The sequence below is a fragment of the Oryx dammah genome, unplaced genomic scaffold (assembly GCF_014754425.2).
Source record: "Oryx dammah isolate SB20612 unplaced genomic scaffold, SCBI_Odam_1.1 HiC_scaffold_19, whole genome shotgun sequence".
In the NCBI taxonomy this organism is placed as follows: Eukaryota; Metazoa; Chordata; class Mammalia; order Artiodactyla; family Bovidae; genus Oryx; species Oryx dammah.
The window spans coordinates 41051724-41076613 of NW_024070203.1; the positions used below are offsets into that span (position 1 = coordinate 41051724).

Sequence of the window (24890 nt, forward strand, 5' to 3'; positions counted from 1 at the left end):
TGCACACATGCACGCACACACACACAGACACACACACACACACACACATCTTAAGCTTTATAGGTAAAACCAGCAGAATTCAGTGTTTCCTACCAAGTGTTCCATTGTTATTCGGTTAGTTAAAATGAGCTTTAAGCTTTCCAAGAAATTCATCTGCGTTTTGAATCTGTTAGGTACTCGTTGTATGTGTGCGTGCTAAGTCGCTTCAGTCATGTGCGACTCTTTGCGACCCTATGGACCATAGCCCTCGTCTCCTCTGTCCACAGGACTCACTGGAACCACCCAAATATTGAGATACACTGTATGTGAATACAGAGCTTCTGCATCTGTAGCATCTCTGAATTCGTTAGCCTTCAAAACCAAATTAAGAAAATGGAATTTATTAGCAATGTTCAAGCCCATTAATTAATTAGCATTCACTGTCTCTTTTGCAAGTAAGCAATTTTATCTCCATTTGGGGATGAAGAAATTAAATCGAAGTCAAAGAACTATACTAGCTCACCTGAGATTTAGCTCCAAATAAAACTGAAATTTTAATGATTATTCAGCTAATATTGTGGTCACTTACATTATAGCACTAATCTGAAAGAATTCATATGAATAAGTGTCCTTCTTGCTTCTTTTCCTTTGCTCCCCACAACAACCCTCAAACCTTGATTTTGAACAGTACTAACTTACACCCAAACGTATAACTTGCAAGGTCATTTGTATCTTTGAAGCACACACCTGGTATGATGTCCAATGTTTAATTCCAATCTAGAAGCCATTATATTAAACTTTAATATTCTATCTTTCATATTTCTATCATCTTTTACCAAATCATTTTAATCACCAAACTACTGTAATTTTAAAAGTACTACTCTATCTTTTTAAACCTAATTTCCTCTAGTTTTTAACTCAATGAAAAGAATTCTTAGATTATTAACAATAAGGTTTTTACTTTTTCAGAAATAGTCTTTTATATGAGCAACAGTCATTTAAAGATTTTAACAGAAGACTCTTGAAAGAAAATTAATGTTTCAACAAGAAACTATAAGGAAATAGAAGGATTAATTTAACTTTAAGTTAAATATTTTCTAGCTTAGTACTTATATTTTGATTTTTGCACCTGATATTATTTATAATTTTCAAGGTGTTCACCATTATTAATAAACTTTTACAGTTCCTATTAAAATAAAGATTACCACTCTCATGATAAGAAAATTGAAGCAGAGAATTACATTCAATGTACTAAAAATATACTCATATCTAGAAAACTCCATGCAATATACGTATATTACTAATATACTCATTTCTTTTCTTTGAGAACTAAGCACTAATAGCAAACATTTAATAAATACAGTATAGTTGCAATATAGTGACTCAAGGGCTTGAAAGAGTTAATTCTGCTAGAGATTGATGCCTAACCTCAATAAAGAACTAGCCCAAGCCCTTGAAGGTTCAGATTCACGATTTAATTGGCTAGATTGTGCATTAGGATGTGAAGTAGGATAGCAAAAAAAAAAAAAAAAAGGCTTTCTTAAAATAAATATTAAAGAACTGGGAAAAGAAGGAAAACGAATTATCAAATCCCAAAAGCAAATTTCTGAGGCGCAAACTGCCTTTGTTACTGCCTTTGCCCAGTTTCTTTCTGTTCCACAGTATAATGCAACATAAAATGCTGTTTCATGTAGAGATAGGTGTATAAATAGGTTTGGCCCCCAAGCCCATCAGTTTGCACTCATGTGAACAAAAGGCAGCCCAAGTCAACATCCTGGTGAAGGCACCGAGGGGAACTGAACAGTCTGAGCTAAAGAACAGAGCTTTTGGAAAGGAATGTGTGGAAAGGCTTAGGGGCCTCTGCCCCTATGACCAAAGCCTAAGGTAACCACAGAGAGGAGAAAGCAGAGCTGAGTCTGGGAAAATCCATAGTGATTAGATCCTTATTTCTGCCATAAATGATTAGGAGGAAAATAAATCATGTGAGATATTTCCAGTTTAAAAAAAAAAAAAAAGACTACAGATTCTGAAAACAAGCTTATTTGAATTCTAACCTGGAATCCAAAATGTATTATCTATATGACTGTGGTCAGGTTGTATAATCTTCCAGAGTTTTCTCATCTCTAAAATGAAGAACAACTAATACTTACCTTAATGGGTTCTGGTGAGAATATATAAAATAATATGCTGTGAGAGAGCCTGGTTGAACCTTTGACATGTAGTAAACCCAACCAAATGTCGTTTCCCTTTCTTTCCCACCTTCCCTCATCTTAAAGACCAGGCAACACCACAGATAACCTCTCTTACAATGCAACAATTCTGTTGTTTCCCTGGCGATTCAGGGTTTTGAATCCCCTTACTCTCTTGATCCACCTGTTGAAGTATATTTCCAAACTAGAGACATTGTAAAATTTCACGATTATTTGTCCTAGTTTGATTTCTTTTGATGTTCTGAGAAGTCCTTGATAACTATGCTTATGTGTGTCTGCGTTTCAACTTTAAGGCTATTCCCATATCTCAACAACTATGCCAACCATTATTTGTCATCTCTCTCTCTCTCCCCTTACACACATGCACATAGACACACACATAGGCACACTTGAGAAGAGGAAGTGAACATGATCAAAAGAGAATTATCTAGGAAGGGTGACTTATTCCCTTTCTTTCCATATCCAGAAAACTTCAAAAGCCTGAAGAGTTCCTGCAAGTTGGAGGTTGTGCTTAGGCAGTGTCAGAGGTGTGACTCAGGTCAGTAACCTTAGGCTACCTTAAGCCCACCTCTGATGAAAACTACACCTGCAGTTTGGTCTTCTCCAGGCCTGTGGCCTGACTTCCAGACACCAGAGGGAGGCTCACACTCAGCAAGGACACCAGTCTAAGACATTTCGCTTCTGAGATGAGAGGAACATTCAGAAAAAAAAAAAAGAGAGGAAGAAATAGACCAAAATGAGAAAAGACTTTATTTAAGCCCTCACCTGAGAGGTTTTAAAGGAAGCTAACAAAGCAAGCGGAGAAGGCAATGGCACCCCACTCCAGTACTCTTGCTTAGAAAATCCCATGGACAGAGGAACCTGGAAGGCTACAGTCCATGGGGTCGCTGAGGGTTGGACACGACTGAGTGACTTCACTTTCACTTTTCACTTTTATGCATTGGAGAAGGAAATGGTAACCCACTCCAGTGTTCTTGCCTGGAGAATCCCAGGGACAGGGGAGCCTGGTGGGCTGCCGTCTATGGGGTCGCACAGAGTCAGACATGACTGAAGTGACTTAGCAACAAAGCAAGCAAACCTACAGTGGAGTATGTATCTGTCCACAGGCTGATTTGGTGCCACTAAGGTCTGGAAGAGGAGGCAGGAGAGAGAATCCAACAGGGTGATGGAGGAGGAAGATAGAGTCTGAAGAGGACATGAAGGAAGAGAGAATGAACGCTGAATCACAAACCTCATTTTCTTTAAAGCTGTAGGAATCATTAGGATTGATGCCAACAAACCCAGGTCCTCACCAAAGCATGAAATTGGTATTACTCAACCACTTTGGAGAAACTGTGGCTCTGCTCCTGAGGGAAAGTTCCTTCAGAAAAACTCAAGGAACTGTCATATCAAGACTGGCAGCCTTTCTGACCCAGTCTCAGAGCCCCCATCTCAATTTCTCCCTCAGGTGGCCCCTGAGTGACTCATCCTAGCTATATAAATACATATATATATGTAGAAACCCCTTCATCTCTGAGTCTCGGGGGATCATTGAAACCACTGTGGGATAAAAAGCAGTTGAGATATTGCAGAGTCTCAGCTGGCTGGTTTTATAAAGGCTGCCTTTTAGAAGAAGCTGGAGTATCTAGAAAAACTCTTGAGACATTCATAAACATCAGTGAACCGTGGTCTTCAGAAAACTGAAGTTTGATTAAAGCTAGTTGGGATACAGTGCAATTACCCATTTGCATGGCCATGTATTTTTTTTCCCTCCCCAAAGCTAAGACCTTTTCCCTTCTAATGCTTTTTTTCTTACAAAATATGTTCAAGCAAATGCTCTTGTTCTTAGGGTTTTCATTTTAAATATGGAATCCATGCATCTGCAACGTACATGGAAACTACTGGGAACTGAGACGTCGTGCACACACATAAAACATGAGATTATGCTGCTGCAGATCAGCAGGAACGCCAAAGGACCAGTCCTGCCTCGGGACCTGAGCCACGCTCCTGCCTCTCGATATGGTTGTCATCAGGTACAGAACAAATGATTTTCACAAGAGCTTAATTTTCCTGGGATCTCTTAGGCACTTTGAGTGGAGAGGCAGCAGAATGACAGAGAAAGAAAAGCTTGAAGGATGGATCCTCTCCTGGCACACAAGACTGGTTCAGTACCACGAGCAGTACCACACCAACTCCCCCTAATTCAGACTCTACTGTCTACATCCCCTCCTGTCTCACACTCGTGCCTCCATTAGATTTCCCACAAAAGCAATAAAACACACAGGAGCACTGGAGGAGTACAAAGACATGGAGCTACATTCTAATCCATAAAAACACAAAAACAAACACAATAAATGAAAACACTTTGGCTCTCTCCTATAACCTCAACATAGCTATTGTCCTATAGCATTGCCAATAGTTTCCCGAATTGAAAGAAAACCTTGTATCCAACTTATAGTTTCAGTCTCTGATTACCAAGACAAAGAAAAAAAAAAAAAACTTGTAGACATTTCTAAAATTTAGATTTCATTTAAGAAAAAAAAATACTCAAGGAAGAGAGTGCTGAACAATTCCTTTCAGACTTAATAAACATCCATAAAGCACTAAAATTAAAACTGTTTAACCACACGCACACACACACGCATCTTAGGAGCCTTTTGTGAAATTGTCTAGAATACTCTGCTTTGTCACAAGTGGTTATATAAGCAGATAGATTTCCGGATGAAAATTTGTTATATAAGTCAAAATGGAGTTCATATCCTATGTGTCAAAATTCAATTAGTTGAAGGGAATATTAAACTAAGAAAAACTGTGAAAATAATTGAGAAGGGAGGAGTTTCATTCAGAAGCTTGATTTTCCTTCATTTCCAAAAACTGAGATATATCATGGTAAATACAAAAATACACCAAGGTGCTCAGATGTAATACATGTAAACCTAATGAAAATTCGCCAGTAAAAGTTACTTTTGGTGTTCTCATGAAGTATTTACAGAATCAAATAAACACATATCATGTGAAGTCCTAGTTTCCTAAATATAACTTTGAATCTCTGGTGAGGTGAAAGTTTATAAATAAATAAGTACCAGGTTGAATCTCGCCACAGAAGTCTTAGAGCTATACAACTAACCAGACTTCTCTGGCAATGGGGCAAATCATAAGGGGCAAGTCAAATTTCTATCATTTCCTTTTTAACCGTCTATCATGAAAAACTGCATTGGTTGATTTTCAGATAAAAGAGGATATAACATGTATTAAAGAACATTTGGCAGAGTTTACATTTATACTTCATGATAACCTATTGATACTATACTTCGTCAGATCACATTAATATAAATTTGAACTGAGCTTGACAAATTCTGTCAAGATGGAAAAGCGTCTGAATTATATGCATCTGCCAGGAAGAAAAAATGCAAAAATTGAAATATGTTTCAAAATAAACATATCAGATAGCATATACTTTTTATTTTATAGCCATAGGCTCTGACACCTAACCTTCCTTTGGAAAAATATACACAAATTGTATCAAGATACTTGTTTCCTCTTGTAGCTGAGAGTTATTTAAACATGCCATTTTTTTTAGTGTCCAGATGGATTTTTTAGGCTATTTTTTCTTTCAGAATATAGATGACTTAGCTACCTACAAGGTAATTTTTGTGATATGTTAAATCCATGACCCAAACTTTAGGTTCTTGGTATAGATGTACTTTATTTTTTAATAAAAATGCAACAATATATATACACTACTGAATAACTGTACTCTGGAATAACAGTGATTTCATAAAGATATACTAAATTTAATAACTATTGCTTCCATGGTAAATGATACCAAAAAACAACATTTCTCTGTTTAAACATTTGCTGAATACCATGTTTATGTATTTTTTTTTCTCCTTTGACAAATGTGGAAGCTATTCCAATTTCTATACAAATACACTAGTAGGTTTACGGAAATGTCATTACAAGGCTATGTACTTAATTTCTTAGCCTCCCCCCAAAAATTGAAAGAAAGAAGGAAAAGAAAAGTACTTGGAGTCTATAAATATGTCTTAAAGTGATGTGCTATGTTATGATACATATGCACACTCAGTATATTATATATTAAGATCAGAGGTTTTCTCAACCATTTGCAAATAGACCTCGCTCAGAAGATAATCTGTGAGTGGTCAGTCCCATTTAGTATATCAGTACCATCAGTTTACAAGTAAAAATACACTCACACATGTATAATAATGCTTCCCTTAAGCAAATTGGGAAGTCAACCAAAATACTGAAGGGAAAAAGATGACATAAAATTGCCATGTCCCATGAATGGATTTTGAAGGGAATATATTCTCTGTATCCCTCTAAACACTTTTCCGAGAGAGTGGAGCTTTCTTTGGCAAATATGTTTTATAAAGAATAGTCCTTTTAAAACATTCCATTTTAGGTGACACACTGTTAGAGATTAAACAGATTTCTACTCTTTTTCAGAATAATCTTATTTGCTCATTTGGAAAACAATTTGTGAAAGAATTATTCATTGTTCCTATGCATACATTTAAAAAATAATTCAGCACACATGACCAAATTATTTCAAAGTATATACAGAAAGAGAAGAATACTAAACTTTCCCCTGCCTACATGTGAGAGCTTGTCAGCATTCGACTCCAAGGCCTTTAATCCCAGGCTTTAAATAATTCAGATAACAGTTGATTACTCCATTGCAAGAAGCGTTGAGCTCTGCAAAATCTGAGTAACACAATATTTTCTACATTAAAAAGCCAAAATCAAATAGTAGGTATCTAAGTAAAACACTTTCTGAGACCAAACCATGCAACCCAGTTTTTGCATTTACTGCATCAACTCTGGTAAATACCACTGTAGTTTACTACAGAGTAATTCTGCATTCTTGCTTTCATTACCAAGCCATCTACTTCAACAGCTTAATTTGCTGAAGTCACAATCTCCCATCCATACATTTTTTGGGTTTAAAGATTTCTTTGAATTATAACAAGTGAGATGGTTAGTTATGTTACACAGAAATCCAAAAGTGCCCACAAACGAAATTTTAAACTTAAAAGAATACTGCTTTGACACTCACTTCTATTTCTTTAGGAAAATAATTGTGTTATGTTTTTTGACAACCAAGATTCAATATCTGCTGCCTCTGTTCACTTGTACACATCAGCCATTACAAAAGAGCTTTGCTCACTTGGCTAAATTACAACCTGAGTAATGTAAAACAGGCAGAAGCACCAAGAAATATTGGCTTCCGACCCCAAATCAAAAGGCGACAAAATTTTGCCATCAAAAATGTCTAGCTGAGCTCCAAATGGATTAAATTCATCCATAAAGCTGATGATGTATGTAGCACTTCACTTTGATATATATGAGGGTCCATATATGTCTGAGCATTGTTCATAATTATCATGGAACCAGACAAATGAAAGAAATACAATTAGGTTATGAACATCAGATAAGCCCTGTAAAAATTATCAAAGTTGAGCAAAGAACCCACTGATTTTCCTGGTCTAGAACATTTTGAATCATTTCCTTCTCTAAAACTACTCATCACATGCTTTCCCTTAAATCCTTGCCTAGCACAGGAATCATCAGTTTCTCTTCATTCTACCAAGCAAGTTCAGCCTTTTCATACATCCGGACTGAAACATCCTGAAGTACAAAATCTACAGACTGCACTCAGTATCACCCCAAAGTACCACATTTGACTACTGCTCATACCATTTGGAAACCAGTCCTCACATGACTACTGGCCTGACACCTCATCCATCAGCGGGTGCCCAGAACAGACCTGGACAGTCTCTTCCTTTGCGCCGTCTCCAGAGTGGAGGCCCAGCTGGGAAACAGGCTTCTCTTCCAATAGCAATTAGATCTTTAAGATCAGGCCTTAGCAATCTGACCTAAAGCCATCTTTCCTCGCAACAAAGTCTCCAGCATCTTCAGAGGAAAAAGACGGGCAGGAAGGCAAATGAGAAGAAATCCAGGTCTCCGTGGCCTGATTAGAAACTTTGTTGTGTCAAATAAACTTTGGCCACTGGCGGAAAGGACCCTATGCTGGCTCTGGCTTTAGAAAGATCTGTCCGGGACTTCTCAATCTTCTATCACCCGCCTCTCTCCCTCTCCCTCTGTCTCCCCTCTTCTCTTGTTTCAAAAGGGGCCTCTGGTCAGCGCTGATTAATAAGTGTTTTTTGTTGTGAAGTGTTGAATAATAGAGGATGGCCGGTGACCCAGTAAAGACTAAACCTTGCTCTGGTTTATTGTGGCAAGCTGAGAAAGGGGCTTTCGGCCCGGGACCCCAAGCACTGACCCGCACACATCCCGCCGATCGCCTATTCAGCCCCACAGCCCCACAGTCGCCCGGGCTGCCATTGTCTGCCAGGCAACAATGGAGATTTCGCAGGGAAAGTAAAGCTCCTTTCAGCTCCCTCTCTGATGTTTTGCATTTGGGGGAAACACCGGCCTCCACTTTTTCCCCCGACATCTTTCCCTATGGCATTTAGAGCCGTGGATTTTCGGGGGAAACTTGTGTGAGTTTGGTGCTTGTTCGCCCAACACCAGTGTCAGGGAAGGCGAGCTGGATGGAAAAGAGGAGAGCCCCGGAGATTCCTTTTTTTTTTTTTTTTAATGCATTTAGATGATGGAAGCCGCCTCTAGGGAGACAGGCGAACGGGGGGAGGGGAGCAGAAAAAGGGAAGAAAATGATTCCTCGCCAGGGTAGCCCGGGCGGCGGGGGCTTCGGGGCGGAGAGGCGGGCGCGCGGGCGGGCGGCCGGAGAGTGACGGGTCCGGCTCGGCGCCCGCGAGCCCAGCGCGCCGTCGCGGCTCCTTCCCCGCTCTCCACGCGCCCAGCTCGGCTTCCGAGCGCGAGGCGGCCCCGAGGCCCCGGCGACCCTGCCCCGGGCGCGCTCCGGGACCCGCGAGGCCGGGCGGGGGCGCGGCAGGACAGGGGGTGGGCCGGGGCCCCGCAGGCCTGGGCCGCGTCTCAGTCTCCGAGAGGCTTCGTCTGCTCGGCTTTCCCGCCCCCGGCCCGGGGCTGCCCCCTACGTTTCCGTAGACCCCGGGGAGGCGGCTGCTCCCTCTTAGCCGGGCGCGCGCGGCCAGGCCGGGTCTCGGGATGGCTCGCCGAGCCTGCTCCGGTCACGGTCCCTCTCGCCGCCTCGCCCCGGCGGCCTTCCATCCCGGGATCGGCCGCCCCCTGAAGACACCGAGGGTCTCGGCTTGCCCCGATGACTCGCTAACCGCCCGACGCGCGCGAGCGAGGGTCGGGCGTCAGTGGGGCGGCCCAGAAAGGCCGGACAACGGTGGGAGCTGGCGGCTCCCCGTGGCCTGAGGAGTGGAAAGTCCGCTGGGGGTTCGCGCGGCCCGGGGGGAAGCTGAGGGCGCAGGGCTCGCCGGCCCCGAGCCGCAGGCTGGGAGGGGGCGCCGTGCGGGACTGCGCTAGGCCTCCCCCCCGGGACCCGCCGGGCCCACGCCCTCGCGGCCGCCTGGGACCTGCCGCGCCCGGGTTCCGCGTCCCCGCACGTCCCGCCGCGCGCCTCCACCTTCCCCCGGCGCGCGCCTGTGCGCGGGGCAGAATGAGGGCTAGGGGCCGCGCAGGCCTGGTGGGCGGCGGGAGCCTCGCACTGCGCCTGCCCGCTGGGCCGCGGCCTGTCGCCCCGCGCTCCCCGACCGCTCCTTGACAGCTCGAGAGCCCGGAGAGGAAGAGGAGCAGGAGGAAGGGCGGCGAGAGGAGGTGGAGGCGGCGGGCGGCGAACTAAGGGCAGCCAAGGGGGGAGGAGGGCTCATTGTCCGGTCCCCCCAGTCCAATTGATATGCTAATCCCTTTTCTGATGCCATAACAAAGAACACCTTTGCACTTTTAAAAGACTTTTTGTGCCCTGGCTACAGAAGTTTATTATCCACTAATTAGCAACAACTTCTGGCAATGAGTTGGGTTACATTTTCATAAGCTCCAAGCCCGGGCGACGAGATGCACAGGCCAGGAGGAGGTTCGTGCGCCTGGCAAACCCGAAGGGGGAAAAAAAAAACACCGGGGCTGGAAAACAGTGGCCCGCTCAGATTCCTGGGGCCAAGGGCGGGAGACCGGGGATCGGAAGTTCTGTGCTCCGAAGGGACTGAAATGTGCCCAGAGAAAGGGACTGAGGGGTCCCTGGGCCCCAGCTGTTAGGTAACCTTATTTGATCCGACACAGTGGCCCGCGTCCGGAGAGCTGCGCGGAGGCGGCGGCTTGAGCTGCTTTGCAGGTGTCCTGGCCGAGCCATCTGTTTGGGGAGGAGGGCTGCAAGGCCCGGGCGAATGTTCTAGCATTCGCCTCTGATCTCTTTAGTTTTTTTCTTTGCAGCCTCCACTTAGAATAAGCCTCGGGCGAGGGAGAGGCCCATAAGTCGGAAACACACCCGCAGCCCGGGTTTCTTCCTAAGGCCTGCCCACCGAAAAGGCTGAAATTCCAGGACCCAGAAAGATGAGGCGAAGTTGGCACTGATAGTGCCAGGGAAGGGGTGGGGAACTTGCTGGATTAGGGGCCCACTGAGGTCGTCTGAAATGGGCAACCCCCAGAGCAGACCCTTCTGGCTTAACCAGTGGACACAGCCGCACCTTCCCTGGGGCCGGATACTGTGCGCACCGCGTGACTCTGCCTCCCTCCGGCTTTGGCAAGATGCTGCCGATCTTTAACAGTCCCACATCCCAGGTCAATAAACTGGAAACGGATAGAATGAGCATCATCCGGCGAAAGATAAAGGGCAGGGGGATGAAGCGCATTCCTTCTAGACTCTCCGAAGAGAACGCCGTTTCTCTAGCCGCTAGTAAAACACCCGGTACAGTGAGGCCTTGGGTCTGTTAGATAACTTGAGACCCCGAACCCAGCATTGTTTGAGTGTATGTATGTATGTATATACATACACACACACATACATCCTATTTTCTAAAAATCTTCTTTCATTTTTGGTTTTCATCTTTTTTTTTTTTTTTTTTTTGCAAGAGAGCCCGTTGCGAGTATTGTTGAATTTTTCTAGCAGATGTAAGCTGGGTGCTGGCGGCCTGTGCCTCCTCCTGCTTAGGGCTAAGCAGAGGCGGGCTTGATAAATGTTCAAGGTGAAACATGGCCTTCCTCAAAACCCCACGGTGATGTAGGGTACAAGGCGAATATGCAAAAGCGGGAGGTGGCGCGTTACATGGTTTCATTCCTTTTCGATGGAACGGCGTGCGGTTACCAGCAGCCCTAACCCCTCTGGTATCCGAGCGCACTGTTTCCGAACAGGAGCTGTTAGAACCAGAAAGTGGGGGGTGGGGGGTGGGGGGGGCGACGACTTCAGGGGATACTGCCGGAGAAAAGGCAGATGATCACCAAGATATTAGTGATGTTGGATCTCATGGTCTCCCAGACAGGGATCTCAGGAACAAGAAAATATTCCCAAGTGTCTCGTCGGCAGTGGCCGTGGGTGGGGTGAGGAGGAGATGGGTGGTGAGTGCGGGGGAAGAGAGAGGAGGTGTGTCTCAGTTGTCACCCTCGGCCCCCTCCAGTGAGGGAGAACAATGGCGGGGCCTGGGGTTTTCCCTGAAAGAGAAACTGCAGGAAGGCAGAGTTGCTCTTTGTGCTTAACCCTTCCGAGGAAGGGGGAGCCATACCCAGGACCCCCCGCCCCGACCATTGGGCGGTGTCCGCGAGATTTAGACCCCTCCGAGACTCTCTGAGAGCTTTAAAAAAAAGAGAGAGAGGGAGAGAAAGAGAAAAGAAAGGCGCCGGCCTTGTCGCCTGGTAGTAAGGCCCACTCAGCCTCCGGAAGAAACCCGAGCAAAACCGAGAGACCCTCAGAATTCGCCAGGCGAGGGCTGGGGGGCGGGGAGGGTGAAAACCTCACACTCCCGCCTGGTGTGTCAGCCTCTTCACCCCCTCCCCGCCCCTGCACAACGCCCACCCTCACCCCATTCCAACGTCTGATCATGGTCGATTCTGCTTACGTGTTGTATTTCAGATTAAGGATGTATTTATTTATTTATTTAATCCTTCAGATCTTCCCACACCACAAAAAGATTTCATTCTTTTCCAAGGCAAAAGGTTGATTAAAAAAAAAAAAAAACTCTCCATTTTAAATCAATGGGGGAAATCAGATGGCTGTGACCTTGACGTGTGAAATGGGGGAGGGGCGGGTAGATTTGGGGGCCCAAATCTATGGCCTCTCCGTTTCTGGGACGTCCTAGGTCTTTTCGAAGGACACCCACGAGAAGGGGTGTCTATTTTCAAAGGTTACCATTAACAGTTCATTCGCTCAAAGTTGGGAACTTGGTATTTTCATATTACGTGAAATACATGATTTAATTATACTCCAAAAACAAATTAAGGACAGGCCTTCTACACAAATTGGAGGCAGCTAAATGCTCTTTTGTGCCTGCAGCCCTCGGGTTGTTAAAGAGGCTGCTGATGCATGAGAAGTGAGTGAGTGATTTAACTCATTGGGATGCAGGAAGCGACCTGCCCTCTTTTGAAAAAAAGAGAGAGAGGGAGAGAGAGACAGAGACTGAGACTTCGAGCTGGAGAAGAGAGAGGGAGGGGAGAGGAGGCAAAGAAGGGGAGAGAGAGAGAGGAAAGCGCAGAGGGAGGGAGGCAGGGAGACCAAACCCCCGCTTTACTGCGTTGAAAGCTTCTGAATTTCAAGCAGAAAGTAGAAGGAGCCCCACACGGCTCTGAGCGTCTTTCCTTCGGCTGCGTGTGCAGAGCGTAGACAATGAAAACCTCCATCCCCCTCCCCCAGCCCCGCTAGGCTACAAGATTTTTGTTTTCGTTCCTTCTCAATGGTGGAAGATGTGCAAAGTCAAATACAGAGAGATGTGTTTATATTTTGAAAACAAACCAACCGAACGGGCTGAGACGCGGATTACCCAAACGCGCGAGGGCCGTAAGTAAGATATATATATGTATATATATATATACATTTCCCCCACCCCGGGTGAGCCGAACTCTGCGTCGCGGCGGGGTAGGGGATGTTCGCTTTGTGAGTCGGGGGCACGGGTTTGCTTTCGGGTGGTTTTATTTCCCAGGGCTTTCCTCGAAGCTTGCACTTCCCGCACGTGAGCGGGAGCAGCAGCCGTTTCGCCCGCGGTGGGCGGGCGGAGCAGGGCACTTGGCTGGCTTGGATGCGGCGCGCGGGAGCGGCGGGGGGCGCCCAGGCGAGGAGTTCCCGCGTCGCGAGCATCCTTCGAGAGCCTCGCGCCCGGCTCTGGGATGCAAGGTTGGTTCCCGGCAGTGGATGGAAATCAGGTCACCGAGGTCCCTAAGCTCCCGGACTCCCAGACGTACCCAGGGGACGGGATGGAATTGGAGGAGAGATCGGGGGAGGAGGAGAGAGAAGCGAGCACCCCCATCCCCCACCACCGCCTCCCCACCCCCCACCAGGCCTAGGATGGAGACTGGGGCCGCCGCTGGCCCGGGCCCTCGGTTTACGAGACTTGGTCTTGGCCGTGGTTCGCTGGCTAGAGAGCATCGCGCCTTCCTAGATAGAAGCTAGGAAGCTTCCTAGTTAGCTGGCTATGGGGCATCGCGCCTTCTTCTGCACCTCAAAGAGAAGATCTGGTGACAGGGACTCAGCTAGGGTGGCGGAGTGTGTCTCAGAGCGCCCAGGCGGGAGAATTTCTGGTTCTGAGGGAGGGAGGGTTTTTTTTTTTTTTTTTTTCCCCCTCTTGGAAATGCGCAAGAATTCCGCGGGCTCACGCTTTCTTTGTGCGCCAGGCAGCGCCAAGCGCTTTGTGCTTCACAAGGAGAAAATGGCGAGTCCTATTGTGTTTAGGCCATTTTCTTCCGGTACAAGGATTTTCCCAAGTTCTAAAGACTTCTTTGGAAAGTAGCCTTCTCTTGCCCTGAAAAGTGTGAATCGCTGTAGTTCGTCCCGGTGGCCTGGGGTGGGTACCGACCTCAAATGAGGCAAGAGCCTGTTTTCTTACCGTTGGACTACTTTGTATCAAAACAAAAATATATGACCAGTTTGTGCAGGTCGATCCCCTTCAAAGATTCGCAGCGGTTCTCAGAGATTCAGAAAATAAGCGTCTGTTTATGTGTTTATCTATATATATCATACTTTTCCTGATAATCTGAAGGGAAAGATAAAGGACAAAAGACAATTAAGTGTGTGGAAGATGGAGGGAAGTTTTCCTTTATTCTTTCACCCCTCAAGGAAACCCCAGGAGAGGTTAAATGTTACTCTGCCAGGTCAATCTTTTGTTTTTTAAACTGAAGGTGAAACGTTGTTTTGGACTGAAGGAAGCAGCCTTAACCACTAGAGGATATGCCTTCTTTGCTTCACAAGAAAAAAAAAAATTACAAGGTTAAAGAAGGGATTTAGCTTAATACTCTTAGTGCTGGTGTATGTGCGTATGTGTGTGATTATATCTATCTGTACAGAGAATTAAGAAGGTTGCTGTTTAGCCTTTTTTCTTTATTTATCATTTTTGTGAAGATTTTTGCATTTTGTTAAGCCATATGTAAAAGTGGACAAGGATGCTTCTACAAGAATGCCTTACATTTCTGAAAGCAAAAAACAAATGAACAATGAAAAACTGCAGGTTGGAAAATACTACTTCCTACTGGCTACAATTCTTTGGAGCCCTAAACGCGGTGGTGATTTTACCAGCTCAAAAGTAATGTAATGCAAACTTTTCCCATCGGCTTCTTGTACTCTAAATTGGGTGGCAAATATATAGAAATGAAAACAACTGGAATAGAAAAGAGGACTTAAACCCTACAGACGTTCCCCTCTTGACATTATCTTAAAATGTTAAGGCATCAAATTGGTGCCTAGGCATCCTGATTTCCATTTTTCAAAAGGTACCCCTATCACCTCCCTTCATGTGGATCAAGACCATGGACAGCGAACTAATATGAAATCACTGAGCAAAAAAGCAGCTCTTGTAAAATTTTGTGGGAGCAGAATGGAAGCTTACATTCAAAACATGTCGGGAGAAAAAAACAATCTTTAGATTTTTATAAGGAATTAGACTCCTTTACATTGTGGCATTTCAAACATCCTACTATGTGCAAAGAAACAATGACTTATATACCCTACTGGAGTAGTATATGTTATTAATCTAACAGGAGGTCCGCCCTTTGTTACTCATAAATAACAAGTTTAAATCCATCCTTTTAAGATGTGAGCTGTTTCTTATAAGGCCTTCAAGCAGAGTGAGGATAGAGAAATTTTACTATTTTAGCCTGTATTAGCTGAATGACACTGGAGCAAATTAAATAGATTTTTATCAGTGACTGAATTTCTAAATGCACAGAATTGGAAAAATTAAATGCCACTTTGATAGACAGGAATAATATGAATGGAGATATAATCCAGCTACTCCTTCTACTCATGTTTAGGCACTGTAATATATAACCAGCAATGCAGTATTGTCAGCAAACATTTTTCTCTAAGTAAATCACAGGTTTTTTTCATATATACACATTTGATTTAGGGCACAGGGTTAGTTCAGTGCAGCCCTGTGTTGGAGATCAATTTATGCTGCTTCTTACATTGTATGAATTGCCTTTATTCCTTTCCAGAATTGAACTTCATTTAAAGCCATTTCATTTGTGGATTACATAACACATTCAAAATTGCTCATTTAAATTTCCAATTTCGTGTATCTTTTGGCTTATTTCATAACCTGACTTCAGTGTGACTTGTAGAGGCCTGGGAAATAATATAAAGCAAAGGTAATATTCAGGTGTAAAGAAAAGAAAATAGTTTATATTTAAATTTTAAAATGATATCAAGTTAAAGAGAGTTTAGGGTTTCTAAATTAATTATTTGATCTTTACTCATTGAATTTGACTATAGAATGAAATTGCAGTTACTTGAATGTATAGAATTTTACAGTTAGGTGCTAGATATGTTTTGGACACACACACACTTTTTTTTTTCTTTTTTTACAATGTCTTCAAAGTACTTACAAAGAAAATGCAGTGATCAGGACCATGGTGAGGTCCCCTTGGCACACCCAGTGCTGGCCCTGGATTCTGCTTGGGATGCGGAGATCAGTTGGGAGAGGGGTCATTGTTTAGAAAGGCACATTAGTCCAAAATGGCATCCGTGATGAGATTAAACACAAACCTAAATCTTGGCCTGGGTAAAGGATGGCAGTGGGCGAGAAGGGGAGATGCAGACAACCTTGGTTCTGCTGCCTGCGCACATAACTAAGAAGCTGCCCCGAAGTCCGCCCCTCTTCTGGAGCCTGGACTCTGTCTGGGCCTCAGGTGCTTATTTAGCTGTTTCTTGGTCGTCTGTGTGGGGGGCTAAGAGCCCAAGAGCTTCGATTTAGGGATTCAGACAAGAGGTCCTGAAGCTGTGGTGGGCTCTCGTCTCCATTTTAAGGAGAGGTAGCCCGGAATGATGACTTGGACTTGGTTTATACGAGCCGGAGCATGGACGGCAGGGCTGTGAGAAGAGGTCTGAAGGCTGGGGGCACGACGTCGTGGGGGGTGGGGGTGGCGGGCTGTCTTTAGGCCCCCTGTGTTGGTGCCAGTGGGTGTAAGGCAAGGGCAGGGTCCTCGCCCTTCGCTGTACCAGGCGCAGCACTTTGGGGGCTGAGCGCCTTCTGCGGCTCTTTGGTTTCAAGGACACAGCGAGCTGCTCAGGACTTTGGGAGCCAACATCTGTCTGACTGGTGACGTCAGCAACCCGTGTAATCCTCTTCTGCTGAAGGCAGATGCCTTATTTGTTTGGCTGGAGCGAGCCATTAATCCCTAATTCTGGATCAGCAAGCGAGGGGGAAAGACTGGACCGCTCCGATCCACCCCCTCCCCACCCCCACCTCCCACCCTAAAGCACCTTATACCACCGAAGCCTCTCAGCCTCCTCTTTCCTCCGAGAACGCGCTGAGCAGCAATCGAAAACGCTCTGGATCTCTGCAGGTTTGAGCTGGGCTAGCAGGTCTTTCTCCTTCGGATTTCCAGGGCTGTGTGTTATCTGTGATGCTTTCTCTCATCGATCTTTTCGATTTTCTTGCTGGGACTCGCCGATCTTGCAGTTTGCAGGGTACCAAGCCAAGAAGGGGTGGGGATTGGAGAGTGCGGATCCAGAGTTCGGTGTAAAGGATGGGGTGAAGAGGGGGGAAAGGGGGTACACCATGCCGGGACGGCTGGACTGCACCGGAGGACCCTCTGCGGACGCGTTCTGAAGGTTCCGGCGCCCGAAACCCCTTCTCTGGCCGCGAAGATGCCGCAGGGTCCGGCCCCCACCTCGCGGCTTCCGCAGCGGGAGGAGCGCGCTCCGCCACCGCGCCGCCCCCCGGGCTGCGCGCCCAGCTGAAGCCTGGGGACAGCCTGGGGACGGAGATTGAGGCCCGCCGGCTGAGGTGCCGTCCTCCCGTCACCTCATCTCCCTCGCCTGCTCCCTTCCGCCTCTTGTCCCTTCTCCCCCCGCCCAGGTTCCCCCTCCTCCCTCCCGCCTCCCTCTCTTAATGATGCGCTGTGATTCTGTTTTTCAGGGGCGCGCTCTGGGGTCTCCGCGCTAGACCGGCTCCCGGCGGTCTCCGCAGCCACAGCCAGACTCTACGCCGCCCCCGGTGCCGCGGGGGCCGAGAGTCCTCCCTTTCTCGGACACTGGAGCTGGAGTGGGCCTTTCCCTCCTGCGGACCGCGCCGTAGGGGACGCCGAGAAAAGAGCCGCTGCGCCCGCCGCCTCCGGCCCGCTGCGCTGACGGCTCCGCCCGTAGAGGTCAACTCCCCTCACCCCTTTCTCTGTCCTGCTCGCCCTCCCTCGGCCCGGCCCCGGCTCCGCCAGCCTCTGGACTGTGGCCGCAGTCTGAGGATTGCGCATCCGGCTGCGCTGAGCTACTCCGAACCGTATTCCCCAGGCGGGCCCAGACCCGAGGTCCGCGCTCCCGGGCGGTGGGACAGCCTTAGCAAGCAGCCTTTTCTCTACAGCAAAGCTGTAGCTGGACCAGATGGGCCGCCCAGCTCTCTCGGGACTAGGCAGGTGCAGTTGAGTTAATTTTTCCGCATTACAAAGAAAGATGACCCAGCCGGCCCCTGGACTCTGATCTCCCCCAAACCTCCCCAGCGAAACTGCGGTCGCGATCTCAGAGGACACAGAGACTAGGCGTATCTGCGTGTTTATCTTCCCTACACATACGTAAGATGGTTGTCTTTTGTGTGTGCTAGATCCCTCCCCGACAGCAGGAAGTGATTGGCAAAGCTTTCTGCAGAACATGCAGTGGCGCGGTCCTTAAAATCTGCCCTTCCTCACAAGCTACTTAGAGGAGATGCAGGGCGGACCAACTCAGTTAATTGCCTTCCGTAAAATGATTACGAAGTTAGTTCTGAACCAGAGGGGGAATTAACTTCGACCCACGCCCGTCGTTTGAAAACTAGATTTATAGGCGTCTGTATATTTCTAGGTGCGCTGTAAATGGCATGCAGATATATGCATATGTATACGCAGACACATGCATCCTCTACACTTCCAGACTAATTAGCAGCGGCTCTGGCAGCTGTGGCAGGAGGCGAGCTGAGACCGGAGCCATGTTTATGGGTTACAGGACTCCCGGGGAGTCCTAGGGACTCGACCTCCCGGCAAGGGAAAAGGGCAGGAGGAGAAGTGTGATCTTTGCAGTAGGTCAGTTTCTTTCCGGATCAAGATCAGACTCTGCCCTCCGTGTTCACAGCGGACCTTGATTTAATGTCATACAATTAAGGCACGCGGTGAATGCCAAGAGCGGAGCCTACGGGCGGCTGCACTTGAAGGACACCAGAACTTCTTAGGATAAGAAAGCGCAAAAGGCACTTGCACGGGGCGGGGGTGGGAGGGCACTGAGGGGCGGAGGTAGAAAGAATCCATCCTTGGCCACCAAAAGACCCTCAGACTGATTCCAGAACCAGCCTAGTGTTCCGAAAGCAAAAGGGTCATAGTTTTCACTAAGGGCCTCAGAAATCCGCAGGAAAATCCCCGAGGGAGACCTTAGAGGCCGGCGCTTCAGTGACAGCTGTCAGGAGAGCAATGGTTCCCTGTGCAAATACTCTACAGAGTTGAGGCGTTTAGAAAGCAGTGGTCCTTTCAAGAGTAGGTAGTGTGATTGTTTACAATCTTGGACCAAGAGGCGGAAACAAAACAGAAGAGAGGATCATAACATTAAATGGCGCCCTCATCACATTGCACACGAAATCTCAAATAGCTCAGCTTCTTTGGGAAGATCCCAGCCCCCCATCCCCGCTCTCCGGGCTCACCCTCGCCCTACCTCTCCTTCTCACTTCCCATTCTCCAGTCGGCCTTGCTTCGCTTAAAAAAAAAAAAAAATGATTTCCTTCTTTCGATGTAGTCGCAATGGTCAAATCAGTCAACAGAGTAGGACAGGGGGAACAGGCCAGGCCACAAACTTTAGAAGGACCAGGCAAATTAATTTATTTGGAAGCCAAAGAGCTGGACTCTGTTGAGGAAATAATAGTTCCGCACCACGGCCTTGGAGCCAAAGACGAACTCAGCTGAGAAAGCGAACCTTGATAGATGTCTTTGTTCTGCCTTGGCCTACGGGGCTGAGAACAAAGGCGGGTAGCTGAGAAAGTGAAGTGGCCACACTCCCGGCTCCCGGCGCTGTCCGCGGTGCTGACCATGGCCTTCTTCCCTTAATGCAATTTTACCCCAAAGCAATAGGACCGTCCAGCCCTCCCCCACAAAGAATAACTGGATATTAGGTAGTTTGCGAAAGAAAAAATAAATAAAAGTAGGGTAAGGCCATATACAGCGAAATCTAATAGTTCACCGCAATAGACCACTCTAGCTCTCGCCACACTTGGCTTGTACCGTCTGTTTTCACGTAGACAGATAACGGTTAATCTATGTACATTGGGGAACAATTTATTTAGGCTGAAACTCGAATCTAGGACCTGCAAGAAGGAGAATGAGGAGAATGAAGGCTCTTTTTTTTTTTTTGAAAGTCATCTTCCTTAAAACATAAAATGTAAAGTACTCAGCTACGCACCTTAGAACAGTGCTGGTGTAGTCACCAAAGGCATTAGTGCCGGAATCAAGAGTGGGCCTGAAGACTGACCAAGAAGGCAGGAACTGACTAGGTGAGGCCAAGCAGAAGCCCAGCCTGCCTTCTCGGGTCAGACTCGAAGAAGGACAGCCTTCAGAGACGGGCCCAGGGTGTCGAGCCCTAAGACCGCTTCGGTGCGCCCAACTTGCTCGGCGCTTTCCGGCCTGCTGGAGGCACTGCAGAGCCAGGAAGCCTAAAATGCGCACTGCGGAAAGAAGCCGACCACAGTGGCAGCATCCTTCTTCTCCTAGATCTGGCAGATGGAAAAAGGCAGGGTGTTTACTGAATCCGAGGAAGAGAAGATTCACTTTAAAGCCAAGGGTCGCTGGGGTTAGTGTTAACACATTCACTAAATCTTATAATCTCTGAGCATATTTCATCGTCCTAATCTACATATTGACACTATTAAATAATAAAAATCTGAAGTGCTCTAAGAACGGATCAAAGGAGGGGGGGAGAGAAAGAAACGGAAAATCAACCAATTTGTAGCCAGCCTGAACTAAATATATATATATATATATATATGTGTGTGTGTGTATATATATATATGTTGCATATTTCCTTAAATTTGCTTTTAGCTTCACAAAAGTAAACGATGTTAAAATTAGGAATAGATAAACCAATCCAGGCCGAGCAATGGAAGCAGCAAGACCGATCAAGATGTAGAAATGTGCCGTAAATGGGGCTTGATTTCATCAGAGCCTTTCTTTTACACCTGAATGGTACAGATGTAGGAAATGAATCAGGAAAACAGAGCAGCATAATACAATATCCTCAGCAGGGGAGGTCCTCATCCCCTCCCTCAGGGTAGATTTTGTCTTCTGATTTTAGAACTGGCAGTATTTGTTCTTTCATATCCGGCAGTGTCTTAAGTTTATATTTTATTTTATACAATTGTGGAACGAGTTGGTAAAACACATTAGGGAAAAGGCTTACCCGAATGGTAAAAGAAAGGAGTTGGAGAATATTTCTTTTGAGCTAATTAAGATCAGTCCACGGGCACTGAAGTGGGTTTAAAGCATTCCACCTTATCCTGGAAGCCTTGATTTCCTTGCAGTATTCACGTAGCTGAGCTACGTCCCATGTCTGCATTCCCTTGGATATTTCATGAAGCAACAAGGATCCACAGCTACAAAACACTCCTGCCTGAATTGTGTTATAACTCATATTACATAACTGGGACACATCTAATCTTCCTTACCCTAATCCTTCCTTTTAAGGACAGTCTAAACTCGGTTCTGCAGAAAGCTTAATCTGTTTAAAAATTACATGATATGAAAGAGAGAAGGTAAAATACCACTTAGATAAGGGAATATACAATTTGGTCATCTGATTACCGTGATTAAACCTAGAGTAGTTATCACCCTTAATATTTCTAGATTTTAAAGAGTATTTCTCTTAAAAATAATCAGCCACCCTAACGTCCATTGCCAGTTTCCCTGCTCTGAAATTCTATGCTCAGCATTTTTGCAGTAAAAGCAATCCTTGCTTCTTGCGTCGTGCCGGGGCGGGAGTCGGGGGTGGGGGGGCGGCGGGGTGGTGTTGACAATCACAACTCTCGTTCGATGGCTCAAATTAAGGCTTCTCGGAATAACCGAGGGACAGCTTGACCCTTTGAGATACTCACCGACCACCCTCCAGGGAAATAGTACATTTCCTTCCTGGGAACAAGACGCTAGCGCCGTGCACTAGAAGGTATCCTTTGTCAACAGCGCCAGAGCGCCCTCTGCTGCCCGAAAGAGGCAGGACATCACTTACGAAAGCCAGATGGCACTGAGCTGCAATAAGCGGTGAAAATATTAAGCTCTTAGCAGCATTTAATCTGTGAAATTTAAAAGCTCTCATCATATTGTATGAAGGGACCACCTGATTTTGATTTTGAGCACTCCTCGGATAATTTTCTTCATTCTGGACGGTAGTGTAAAAAATGTTCTGAAGGTTTCAGTCTGTTAAATAGTTACATTTCTGTATCCTTTCCTTCTTAAATTTTATATGGAAATATAAAATTGCAAATTGAATTTAAAGCCTTTGTGGTGAATAGATGATTAAAGAAGACTTTTCCTAGTTTCTCCAATTACTAAGATCTAATAGGGGAAAAATAATTAAAGATATCAAGCATAGGTTGTATAATTTTTTTTTAAGATAAAGTTTTAAAAATTAAGGACTGAGATAAATAATTGTTTTCTGGCTTGGACAATTGACCTCAATCTTTCTCAGACTTTTACTTTCAGAATAAGAAATTGAGTTATCCCTGAGGAAGAGATCGAAACTTGCTTCACACTAATATGTACATTCTTTCTACCTGTGAAATCTTTGTAATGAATTTATATGGATACTTAGTTTGCAAAGAATTAATCATAAAAGAGTCCACTCTGAGCAGAAATGAAAAGATATGGTCCCAGCATAGGCGATTCATCAGTGTTACTTGCACTAAAAATGAGTTTTTCGGTATGGAAAAATCTCTTCTCAAATTAAATGGAGGAGGTTTTTTTTAAAGTTAAAAATCCTTTAAAATTTTTATGAAATATAGGGTGTATATTACTAAAATTAGTATACAGCTGTATGAATTCAATGTTGTGAATTTCAAAATTACATCCTATTTCTAAACACACACATTTTTGCCATGAAGACTGTTGTTGAATATATCAGTGCTAATGTAATAAAATGCTTCTACTAATTATGTGGTTACTAAATAAATATTTTAAAAATAAAGTTCTGTTTATTTTATGGTGTCAGAATGAAATAGCTATCTAATATCACTTGTTTAATTTTAATTTTAAATGAAAATTCTTCTGAGAATATTAAGCTATAAGGTTGCTGAGAATATTAAGCTAGATTTTTAGAATTATATGGTTACATAATTAGCTGTAATAAAAAAGCTTTGATTAAATATTAAACTAAGTGAAATATTTGGCCAAATTGTAAAATTCCATATTACTATAGGTCCATTAGTCTTCTGAAAGCTACTTCTGCAAAAAATCCATTTATAACCTAATGGCATTATAATTGAAGTATAAAAATTGTTAGAATTTTGATATTTTCTTTCTAAGCATTCTTTTAAAAATGAAAGTATTAATTTTCTTCATACTTAATTTACATTTCTTTCTAAATAAATTCATATTTAACCCAGGAGAGAATAAACACAATGACACAGTTTCTCTATATTCCTAATAGTTTTTATAGTAAGTTTAAAACCAACTTTTAGAAGTAAATAAAATGCATAATACATATCAAAATATTTTTTCTCTTTTAAAAATCATTTGCTCTATTCTTTAAAAGAAAAATGGAAGCAAACAAACTAAAGAGTGTCTCCATAATGCCAGGGATACTGCCCAAAATGAAGAGCATACAAAAATATTTGCCATTCGAATTCGTATGTAATTAGTGCTTACTGTGCATTTTTACAAGAGTAGTGTTTTATAACTGAAACACTCCTTCTAACTTCCTCTGGTTATTTAGAATCCATGGAAACATTTACTTTTATAGGAATAATATTCATCTAAACATTAATTTTACAGGTCATGCTAATATAGTAAAAGCAACTAATTACTGATACTTTTAAGAATTAAATACAACAATAATTGTACCCTCTTTTATGCCCACTCGGTGAAATTAATATAGAATTTAATACTTGTTGATCACAAAAATAAAAGCCTTAATCGCAGACTTCAGATTAGAAAGAATAGGCTTTAACATACCCAGCATTTTTAATCCAGTATTGAGTTCAGCTGTCACTGCATTTTCCATCAGCCACTATTAAGAACTGGTATAATCCAGTAGAAATATGGGTGAATAGTGCTGTAAGAGAGAATAAAATTAAAAAAAAAAAGATGGAATAAAGTTAGAATATCAAGAAATTGGAATTGATTATCCTTTAGAAGATCAGAAGTTACAAAGTGCAGGGGAAAATATTTACAATGAATAGCAAATACCTAGGAAAATAAAAAATCTCATTATTGGAAGCAGAAAATACTACCAAGGCAAAATGGGGTGAAATGGAAAGCAATTAAGTCTTTGAGAAACGTGAAGCAAGAACTAAGAAGACATTTAAGTTCAATGCTGTTTTTAATATTTCAGTATAAGATATTTATGTAGAAAACTCTTAAGGAATTACTAGATGTTATCTCAAAGAGTGTTTCTTCACTGAAATGTGTTGCAATTTTGATCTTGTTGTGTTAAAGAAAAATAGAGGGAAAAAAATGAGAATAAAATTGACAAAATATTACTTTATTATTCAACTCTTATCCCATGGACTGAAGAGCATAATTGTATTTTTCCTTTCCTTGTTGGTAGCTCAAACTTTTAAAATTATAATAATATTATAGAATTATTATAGCATATGTGGGCAAAATATCTTCCTCTGTCGACTTGCTTAAATACAAAACAGTGATACGTTGTTCCCTGCTGATTTCAGTGTTCTAAGCAATATTCATGATATATTTAGATACACAGGAGACTTAATCAGTGCCTTCTCATGAGTTCCCATTAGGTGATGTCAGTATGAGAAGTGAGTCCCAGATTGATGTGTTAAATACTAACAACCTTGGCCAATGTCATTTCAAAGGTAATGGAGTTTGGGCGGCTATGAAAACATCAAGTGGAGAAAGACATTCTTTTGCCAAGAGCTGTGTAGCATTAGTTTTCCAGAACTGATTCCTTCTCTGGATGTCTTGGCCTGACTTGATGCTCTCAATTCCCAGAGCTAGGCTACA

At 44.4% G+C, this 24890-nt stretch overlaps 1 long non-coding RNA gene across 1 annotated transcript; it reads left to right on the plus strand.

The window, feature by feature from the left end:
• The first annotated feature begins 9496 nt into the window (after positions 1 to 9496).
• On the plus strand, positions 9497 to 24411 carry LOC120878619. Its single transcript, XR_005724591.1, has 3 exons — positions 9497 to 9507; positions 22985 to 22991; positions 23975 to 24411. It is a non-coding gene; the product is annotated as an uncharacterized LOC120878619 (long non-coding RNA).
• Positions 24412 to 24890: the final 479 nt, after the last annotated feature.